We start from the raw sequence: 9240 nt of genomic DNA, 5'->3' as shown, positions 1-9240 counted from the left end.
TAAAATGCCGGGGACCGAATGGCGCGCCTTGAGCCTGTCACGGTAGAGCGAGCATGGGGCACCACCTAGCTCTGAGCGGCTAGGATGCAAACTATAATGATATGAACACCGCAAACTTACACACACACACACACAGTTGCAAATGATGAAAACCCTCGGGGGTGTGAGGGAGAATTATTGCTGCAGTATTTACAAATGGCACGCCGTGGTGGTAGAGAGGTAGGGAGAGGTGGTGGTGCAAACTACTTGGTGCGTTCTCTAAGACGACTCAATGATTGTGAAGCTTGCTATCAAGAGCGTGTGTGCGTGTATGCATTGACCATTGGAGTCGAGAGGTGGACGTGGCTCCCTTCGCATGGAGCAACTCCAACGCAAGCCCAGCACACACAAGCCCTCTCCCCGTGATGGTGATAGTGTCAACTCTTCTCATTACACTCTACCAAGTGCTGACTTCTCATGAGCTGCCTCCCTCGGATAGTGACCTCTCAGTGCCAATTTATAGGTGTTGGCTACTTGGATTATGGTAATCTCGATGTGATTAGGGTAAGCTTAATCGGGGAGACAAAGCAAGTGGTGGGCCTGGTGTGGTTGACCCTTACATTGTTTTGGGATGTTATCAAAAGATGAGAATCTCTAGCTGGGCCTTTGTGACCATCACCTAGAGAGAGGATATTTACAAAAAAAAAGAAGGGAATTTTACAATGGCTCGGTGTAAACTGAAGAAATGATGGAAATAACCTATAAATTATTGAAGATGGCGTCGTGGTTGCGTGTTGCTGGCTAATGGTGTGTTGTCGGTGCGTCGGTGTAGAGCGTACTTCTTTTTGGGTCGGCCGGGGCATGCCTTCGACGCATTTCCTCTTGTTGTTGTTGGCAGCGCGTGCATTGGGTCCTTCTTCTTTTTCGTGGTCGTCCTAATCGTGGAGTCCTTTGTTTTCTTTGTATTTGTAGTGCGTATATGTGTGTGTGTGTACGTATGTGTGCGGGTGGATGTGTATATATATATGTATATGGGTGTGTGTGCGTGAGTGCGTGTGTGTGTATTTATATGTGTGCGCAAGTGTGCGGTGGAAACGGGGCTTATCACATACTGTATATATTATATATATGTTTTTTATTTTATTTTTTCCCTGTGTTTGGCGGCCAGTGACAACTACGCGTGCTTGGGGTGGGGGGGATAGTGTGTGTGTGTGTGTGTGTGTGTGTGTGTGTGTGTGTGTGTGTGTGTGTGTGTGTGTGTGTGTGTGTGTGTGTGTGTGTGTGTGTGTACATGGTGTGTGTGTGTGTGTGTGTGTGTGTGTTTGTGTGTGTGTGTGGTGTGTGTATTGAGAGAGAGAGAGAGAGACCGTGCTGCTGAAACGGAGAGAGAGAGAGAGAGAGATGGTGGGCGGGGATTGGGGGGGGGGGGGGGGGGTGAGTGAGGGAGAGGATGAGGGTGTGAGAGGGTGAGGGTGTGAGTGTGTGGTGTGGAGGGTGAGTGGGCTCCAGATCCGTGCAGGACTTTGGTGGCCAATAGTAATTAAAGATGCCCAGGAGTTCAATAAGAACTGTTTATTGTGCCAAAGAGATGGCAAGCCACTGAATGTGGATAGAATGCCATTGCAACCTATTTTGCCTTTGAAGCCATCCCAGAAGTGGGGATTGGATTTTGTTGGTCCAATCAAACCACCTGCAAGATTTACACAGAACAGGTATATATTAGTTGCAACTAACTACTGTATAAACTGGGTAGAAGTAGTGGCTTTAAGAGATAATAAAGCAAAAAGTGTAGCCAAATTTTTGTACAGAAATCTTATGACCAGGCTTGGCTGTCCCATTGAGCTAGTTTCTGATCAGGGAGGACATTTATTGCTAAGGTGATCACTAAACTGACTAAGATTCATATGATATTGCATAAGAAGTCAATAGTGTACTATCCCCAGCCAATGGACAACCAAAAAGTACAAATAAGATTTTGGTCAAGATTATCAGGAAGCTCGTCAACCAAAATAGGACAGACTAGGATGAGAAATTGGACTCAGCACTATGGGATGTTAGGACAGCATATAAAGTGACTGCTGGTGACGGGAGCAAAGCGAACCCCGAGCCCCGACGGCCTCTAAAACGCCGGGGACCGAATGGCGCGCCTCTAGACTGTCACGGTAGAGCGAACATGGGGCACCGCCTAGCTTTGAGTGGCTAGGACGCAAACTACGATGATATGAACACCACAAACTTACACACACACACACACACAGATAGATAGAGAGAGAGAGAGAGTTGCAAATGATGAAAACCCTTGGGGGTGTGAGGGAGAATTATTGATGCAGTATTTACAAATGGCACGCCGTGGTGGTAGAGAGGTAGGGAGAGGAGGTGGTGCAAACTACTTGGTGCGTTCTCTAAGACGACTCAATGATTGTGAAGCTTCCTATCAAGAGCTTGTGTGCGTGTATGCATCGACCATTGGAGTCGAGAGGTGGACGTGGCTCCCTTCGCATGGTGCAACTCCCAAGGCAATCCCAACACACGCAAGCCCCCTCCCCGTGATGGTGATAGTGTCAACTCTTCCCACTACACTCTACCAAGTGCCTACTTCTCATGAGCTATCCCCCTCGGATAGTGACCTCTCAGTGCCAATTTATAGGTGTTGGCTGCTTGGATTATGGTACTCCTGGTGTGATTACGGTAAGCTTAATCGGGGAGACAAAGCAAGTGGTGGGCCCGGTGTGGTTGACCCTTGCTTTCTTTTGGGAGGTTATTAAAAGATGAGAATCTCTAGGTGGGCCTTTGCGACCATCACCTAGAGAGAGGGTATTTACAAAAAAAAAGGGGAATTTTACAATGGCTCAGTGTAAACTGAAGAAATGATGGAAATAACCTATAAATTACTAAAGATGGCATCGCGGTTGCGTGTTGCTGGCGAATGGTGTGTTGTCGGTGCATCGGTGTACAATGTACTTCTTTTCAGGATCGGCCGGGGCATGCCTTCGGCGCATTTCCTCTTTTTGTTGTTGGCAGCGCGTGCTTTGGGTCCTTCTTCTTTTTCGTGGTCGTTGTAATTGTGGAGTCCTTCGTTTTCTTTGTATTTGTAGTGCATATACGCGCGTGTGTGTGTGTACGTATGTGTGCGGGCGGATGTGTATATATATATGTATATGGGCGTGTGTGCGTGAGTGCGTGTGTGTCTTTTTACATGTGTGCGCAAGCGTGCGGTGCGAACGGGGCTTATCACATAATGTATATATTATATATATGTTTTTTTTTATTCCCTGTGTTTGGAGGCTAGCGACAGCTACGCCTGCTTGGGGTGGGGGGGATGGTGTGTGTGTGTGTGTGTGTGTGTGTGTGTGTGTGTGTGGTGTGTGTATTGAGAGAGAGAGAGAGAGAGAGAGAGAGAGAGAGAGAGAGAGAGAGAGAGAGAGAGAGAGAGAGAGAGAGAGAGAGAGAGAGAGAGAGAGAGAGAGATGGTGGGCGGGCTGCTGGCGAAACAGAGCGCAAGAGAGGGAGAGGAGAATGGGGGGGGGGGGGGGGGGGGGTGAGTGAGGGAGAGGATGAGGGTGTGAGAGGGTGAGGGTGTGAGTGTGTGGTGTGGAGGGTGAGTGGGCTCCGGCTCCGTGCGTTGTGCCTTCGGGTTGAGAAGAATGAGAGAGAGGGATTGCGGGCATGAGGTGGCGCTAGAGGGAGAGTGGGTTCCATAGGGCGAGTGCCCACCGTGGGGGGGGGGGGGGGGGGGGGGGGGGGGGGGGGAGAGTGTGTGAGGGGGTGTATCTTATTCTACGTCTTGCATGCTCTCTCAAGGATGAGAGGAGGGGAAGAAGTCAATGGTGTGGGGGGAATGGAGGGTGGCGATAGCGGGCCAAGGGGGGGGGTAATGAGGCCGAGGGGAGGGTGAGGCGAGCGGGTGGGGGAGAGAGGGGGGAAGAATATTAGCGGGCCAAGGGGGGGGGGGGGGGGGGTAATGAGAGGGGGGGGGGGAAAGTGCGAGAGAGGGAGAGGGTGGGGGTAAGAATACAGGAGAGCAGGAGTTCACATGCGGCTCGACACAGAGGGAGCACGAGAGGGAAAGCGAGAGAGGGGTCGGGGTGAGTGCTCGAGGCTTGCGCCTGGCCGAGGGTGGCCAGTAAGGGGGGGGGGGATAGAGAGAGAGAGAGAGAGAGAGAGAGAGAGAGAGAGAGAGAGAGAGAGAGAGAGAGAGAAGAGAGAGAGAGAGAGAGAGAGAGAGAGAGAGAGAGAGAGAGAGAGAGAGAGAGAGAGAGAGAGAGAGAGAGGATATTAGAGAGAGGTATGTAGGGAAAATGAGAGAGAGAGAGGGGGGGGGGGAATATTTCATTCAATGCCCGCCGAGAGGGGGGGGGGATAAACTAGGGGGAGGGAGAGAATGGGGTATCTAAAACCGAGGGCGGCCGGCAAGCTGGGGTCTAGACAAGAGGAGGCTTGAGGTGATAAGGTCGGCCAATCGAAGGGGGGGGGGGGGCCATGCCCATAGAGGTGTTGGGGGTTTACCAGGCAGTGTCGAGCCTTCCAACAGTGTCGCCAAGGCTCCAGCAAAGGAAAAATAAGTTTTTTTTTTCCTTTTTTTTCTTTAATTTTCAAAAATCGGCCATCATTGGCATGAAACCATTTAAGCTAGTGTGGTTAGAAGCAGTGGTGCCCATGGAAGTTATAGTGCCAATCCCTAGGGTTGCAGTTCAAGAAAAAATACCCTCTGAAGAGTCAGTCAGAGGAAGGAAGCTTTAATGAGGTTGGAAGAGGACAGAATCCATAGCCAGTATATTGCAGATATTATCCAACAAAGATGACAAGCTTGGATTAGCAAAAATATCAAGCCCAAATTTTCTCTTCAGGTGATTGGGTGTTGGTCTACAGCAGCAAATTGGGATTGAGGCCAGGCAAACTCAAACTCAAGTTTGTGGGGCCATTTCAAATAGTCAGGCCAGTGGGACCAAATACTTTCATACTGTCTAATCAAGAAGGTAAGATAATTGAGAAACCCATTAATGGATTTTGACTCAAACCATTTTTTGGACAAATCATTGGGAATCAAGGGGGACATCCTATTAATGATGAATTCGAGATAGTGACTAGTTATGCAGCAACGTGTAATCACCACCTTGTGTACAACCAACCTTTGCGTTTTACAACGGCGATGCACATGTCGATAGTCCGTAATTCATCTACGAGTTCCGGTCTAGATACAAGAACAGAGGATGAAGTTACACTTGCACTAACATGTTATGCAAGGAAAACCCACTATCAACGTCCAATGGTGCGAGACTCAAGTTCGGATGATGAGTCAAAAATGATTACTCCTACCCGCATGGTATAGCTTGCAAGGGAGGAAGTATTTTTTGATTACACCTTTCTCGACTTTGAGTATGATTTAGAGAATACTGAATCAAATATTGCATTGCTTAGAAGGATTGGCTTGCTTGATTTTTGAAGATTGCCTTGGGTAAGTTGGAGAAATCACCAGATGGCCACAGTCTACCTGAAACACCTGCAGACAAATGATGGATAGGTTTTCAAAGAAGAGTACTTGACGGAAGAGTTGGTTGCCAAGGTGTTTGATCTTTCTACTGTAGATGACAATGAAGTCTATAAGGCAACTAACAAGGATATGACCAAGGCCTTTGGTCAGTCTCAAGGGGAAAGGCATTATTATGTTCATTCAAATTACGACGGGGGAGGTGGTTTATAAAGAGAATCTTTTTACTGGTGAAATCAAAATACATCAGTAGAGAAAACTATGGAATTTTGTCGGCAGCTGAGAGTGTTAGACAAATGGGATGGGCCAATATCTCATTTGATAGAGTCAAGTTTGAGATCTATACAAAGCAGAGAAGGAAGGATAGGACTACTAAAGTTGGAATTTATCTAGCTGCTATCTTTTAGTATGTCGATAACAAAAGTATTCTGCAGGGGAGACAGTCCCAAATTCTAGCACAGATGACTGCAGATATGGGATCTACATTGAGAAGGGAGAAAAGACAAAAATTGCAATTTTATAGCAGGTCTTTGCAAATGACAAAGATATTCAAGATCTTTTATCTGTAGATTATTGAAAACAGTAGTCTTTGGATGCAGTGAAGGATAAAATGGATAAAGAGTTTGGGGACTTGTTTACTGACAGTGCAATGGATTTGACTGAAATACTTGCTATGTCTACGATTGCTAAAACAGGTTTCAAGATTAGAAGATTAAAGGAAAAATTGGTAGGGGAGGAACCTGTAATAGTGTTTCGGGATCCTATTCTGGAGAGGCCTACAATTTCTAAGGCTCAGTTTTCTACTGTGTCACTCGATGAAGTGCAAACTGCACTAAAGCCGGTAAAGGAATATGTCGAGCAGCAATCTCTAGACTTACATTTTTGAGTAGAGAGAATGATGGTCTGCATACTAAACTGAAACAGATTAAAGAAGGAGCTTTGAAGGACAAAAAGGCACAGACTGAAATAGAAGTTTTGGACAAGAAGGTTCAGGAGTTGACTAGGACTCAGGAACTCATGCAACAGGAGTTGGACTCTTATAAACAAGTGGTGGCATTCAAGGAAAAGACTTCAGTCTAAATTTCTCAATGGAGGGAGAGTGGTTTCAGCAACTGCAATCACAGTTAATTGAAATTTCTACTATCAATGCTACCTTGGAAAGTAGCAACAAGGTGTTGTTAAGCAGGGTTGCAGCTTGCAAGAAAGTTGAAGAAAAGATAAGACACATGTCTGATGAAGAGCTAGATGTGGATGGTTGGTATGTCAGCTCAGGGGATAGACAAAATGAAAAATGAAGTCATGGAATATATGAAAGGGGTGTGGGAATAGATCAAGATCAAAATGTATGATGTTGTAAACCTTATCAAGCTTTTGCAGAGGAGGAGACAAAGGAGGAAATTTTGATCGTGCAGAGACAGTATGCTGAGTTAAAGGAGCATATACACAGTTGTATCAGCAGGTACAGATGGATGTGCAAAATAATACTGCAACATATGATGCAGTTCATACTACATTTGAAGTTGAAGTTCAAAATATAGTTTATGATGTAGTTCAGGAAGAAGTTCAGGGTGCAGTTTTAGTTGGAGTTACACACACTGATGACACAGGTGATCGACAGCAACTTGAAGACCCATTGATGAAAATTGTTGAGGTAGTGTCAGAAGATCCACTTACTGAGGTTACATTGGTGGAAGCTGGAGATGATGTGGATGCACAGTCAGGAGGAATAGCTCAAACTGAAGATAAGGGTGTTCAGGAGTAGTAACTACATGCAAGACTTCATTTTGGTTTTCAAGTTTTTTGTCAACGGTTTTGTGGGTTTTTACAATGTTTTGCAAACATTGCCAACCAGGTGTGCCAAGTGTTACTGCCCTGATAAATCAGTGTCAGTCTATTTACTTTTGTTTGTAAGTAAGGATGGAACATTTGAACTTTAAGGGTGTTTTTATACCAATAAGTTGATGTTTTAAGTGGGTTAGTTTTAGGCGAGTAGTTTCATTCTTGACGATGTCTTTCATTTGAGCAGTTAGTCTTTTCTCTTATGCAGACGTAATGTTCTTGGTACTGCTTGTAAGTGGTTCTGTGGATGATGATTATGCAGCAGTAATACAGTACCTTCTCTTTGTTTCCATGGTGTTATTCAATACTCTCGTATGCAATAGATTAATGAAGTATGCAGTATTACTATGTATCTGTTAACCCTCACGGCTCACGGACACCCCATCACCTACGACGGACGTGTATTATGTATTCGATAGAGTCAGGTACCGGGCTTGTCGGTCCAATAGGGAAAGGTAGAGTGATCGCCGATGAGAGGCGCACTTTAACTTGGACATTCAAGGGATTAGTTGGTTAAGCATGGGCGCCCAAGTGTGAATGGGGTGAGCTCCTATAAAAGCCAACTAAACCTAATTTTTACTCATTCTCTCATTTGTGCAATTGAAGAGTGCTCTTGCTCCATCTCCATCTTCTTCTTCTTCACCTCCTTGTGTGTGTGTGTGAGAGAGAGAGAGAGAGAGGGAGAGTGTGTGTGCGATCGAGCATTACGAAGGCACGACAGCGGCGAAGCGGTTGAGCGCGGCACGACTGCAGCTTCTTCTTCATCGCGGCGAGGAATCCACCACGAAGGCGAGCGTAGAGCGGTGAGTGACACACCCTTTGTTTTCTTGAGCTTGCTAGTTTAGGCTTGTTGTGTGCTTGGAGCCGTTTGTGGCTCGCACACGGTGTATTGGCAAGTCCCTTGCTTCGACAGTGCGGCAAGGAGCGCACATTTTTGGCGCCGCTGCCGGGGATATGCCCTACACTAAGCTCGGTTAGCACTTTACGCTTCCTTGTGGTGCAATTTCTATCATAGGAAAGGCAGGGAAGGAGTGTGTGGAGATTTCTGTTTTTTGCGTTTTCTGTATTTGCTGTCAAGTTTCAATTTCTGCTATTGTCTGCGTTTTTTCAATTTCCGTAATTTCTGCATTTTCAAGTTCGGCGTTTTCAATTTCTGCATTTTCTGCAATTTCTGCAATTTCTGCAAATTTCTGCAATTTCTGCAATTCTGCGTTTTTCAATTTTCTGCATATCTGCGTTTTTTCAATTTCTGCATATCTGCGTTTTCTGCATTTTTTGCATATCTGCGTTTTCAATTTCTGTATTTTCTGCAGCCCAAAAAAAAAAAACGGAAATCAAAAACGCGAGCGAGCGGGCGGCTGAATTTTTTGAAAATAAAAAACGTGACTCTTAAAACGGACGGGTTGGTTTGTATAAAAGATAGATCGGGATCGGGATCATTTTCCCAAGCCCAAGCCCAAGCCCAAGCCCAAGCCTCAGTCCTCAGTCCTATGATATATACTAGACTCACTCTTATATATATACCCTACTCCCTCAAGAGAGAATGAGAGCATGTGGGACAAGTCCTCCACTCTCCTCCTTTCTCTTTCCACTTGCACCCTTAGACTTTCTAGTTTGGGCCTAGTTCCCTACTGGAAATTGACAGTTTTAGGGATTCCGAGGGCATAGAGTGACCAAACGGAGGGCTGTAAAGCACGGCACGACCCTCTAACCGATACGCTCGTTTCGAGCTATCACACGGCCCATTCCACGACACGCTCTAAAAAATCTAGCAAAAAAACAAACAAAAAACACGCTAAAAACTAGTCACAAGGCCTCCTAGAGCAGCTTTTTGACACCTTAGGGTATCAAAAGCACATGCACTTACGCTCTGGGCGGGTGCTAGAACACGAGCATATTGAGGGTGCCTCTGTTCTTACGGACACCCATGACGC

This window comes from Adiantum capillus-veneris, chromosome 11 (assembly GCF_014529385.1).
Source record: "Adiantum capillus-veneris isolate H3 chromosome 11, ASM1452938v2, whole genome shotgun sequence".
NCBI classification, from domain to species: domain Eukaryota; kingdom Viridiplantae; phylum Streptophyta; class Polypodiopsida; order Polypodiales; family Pteridaceae; genus Adiantum; species Adiantum capillus-veneris.
Note: the sequence above shows the minus strand (reverse complement) of the source record.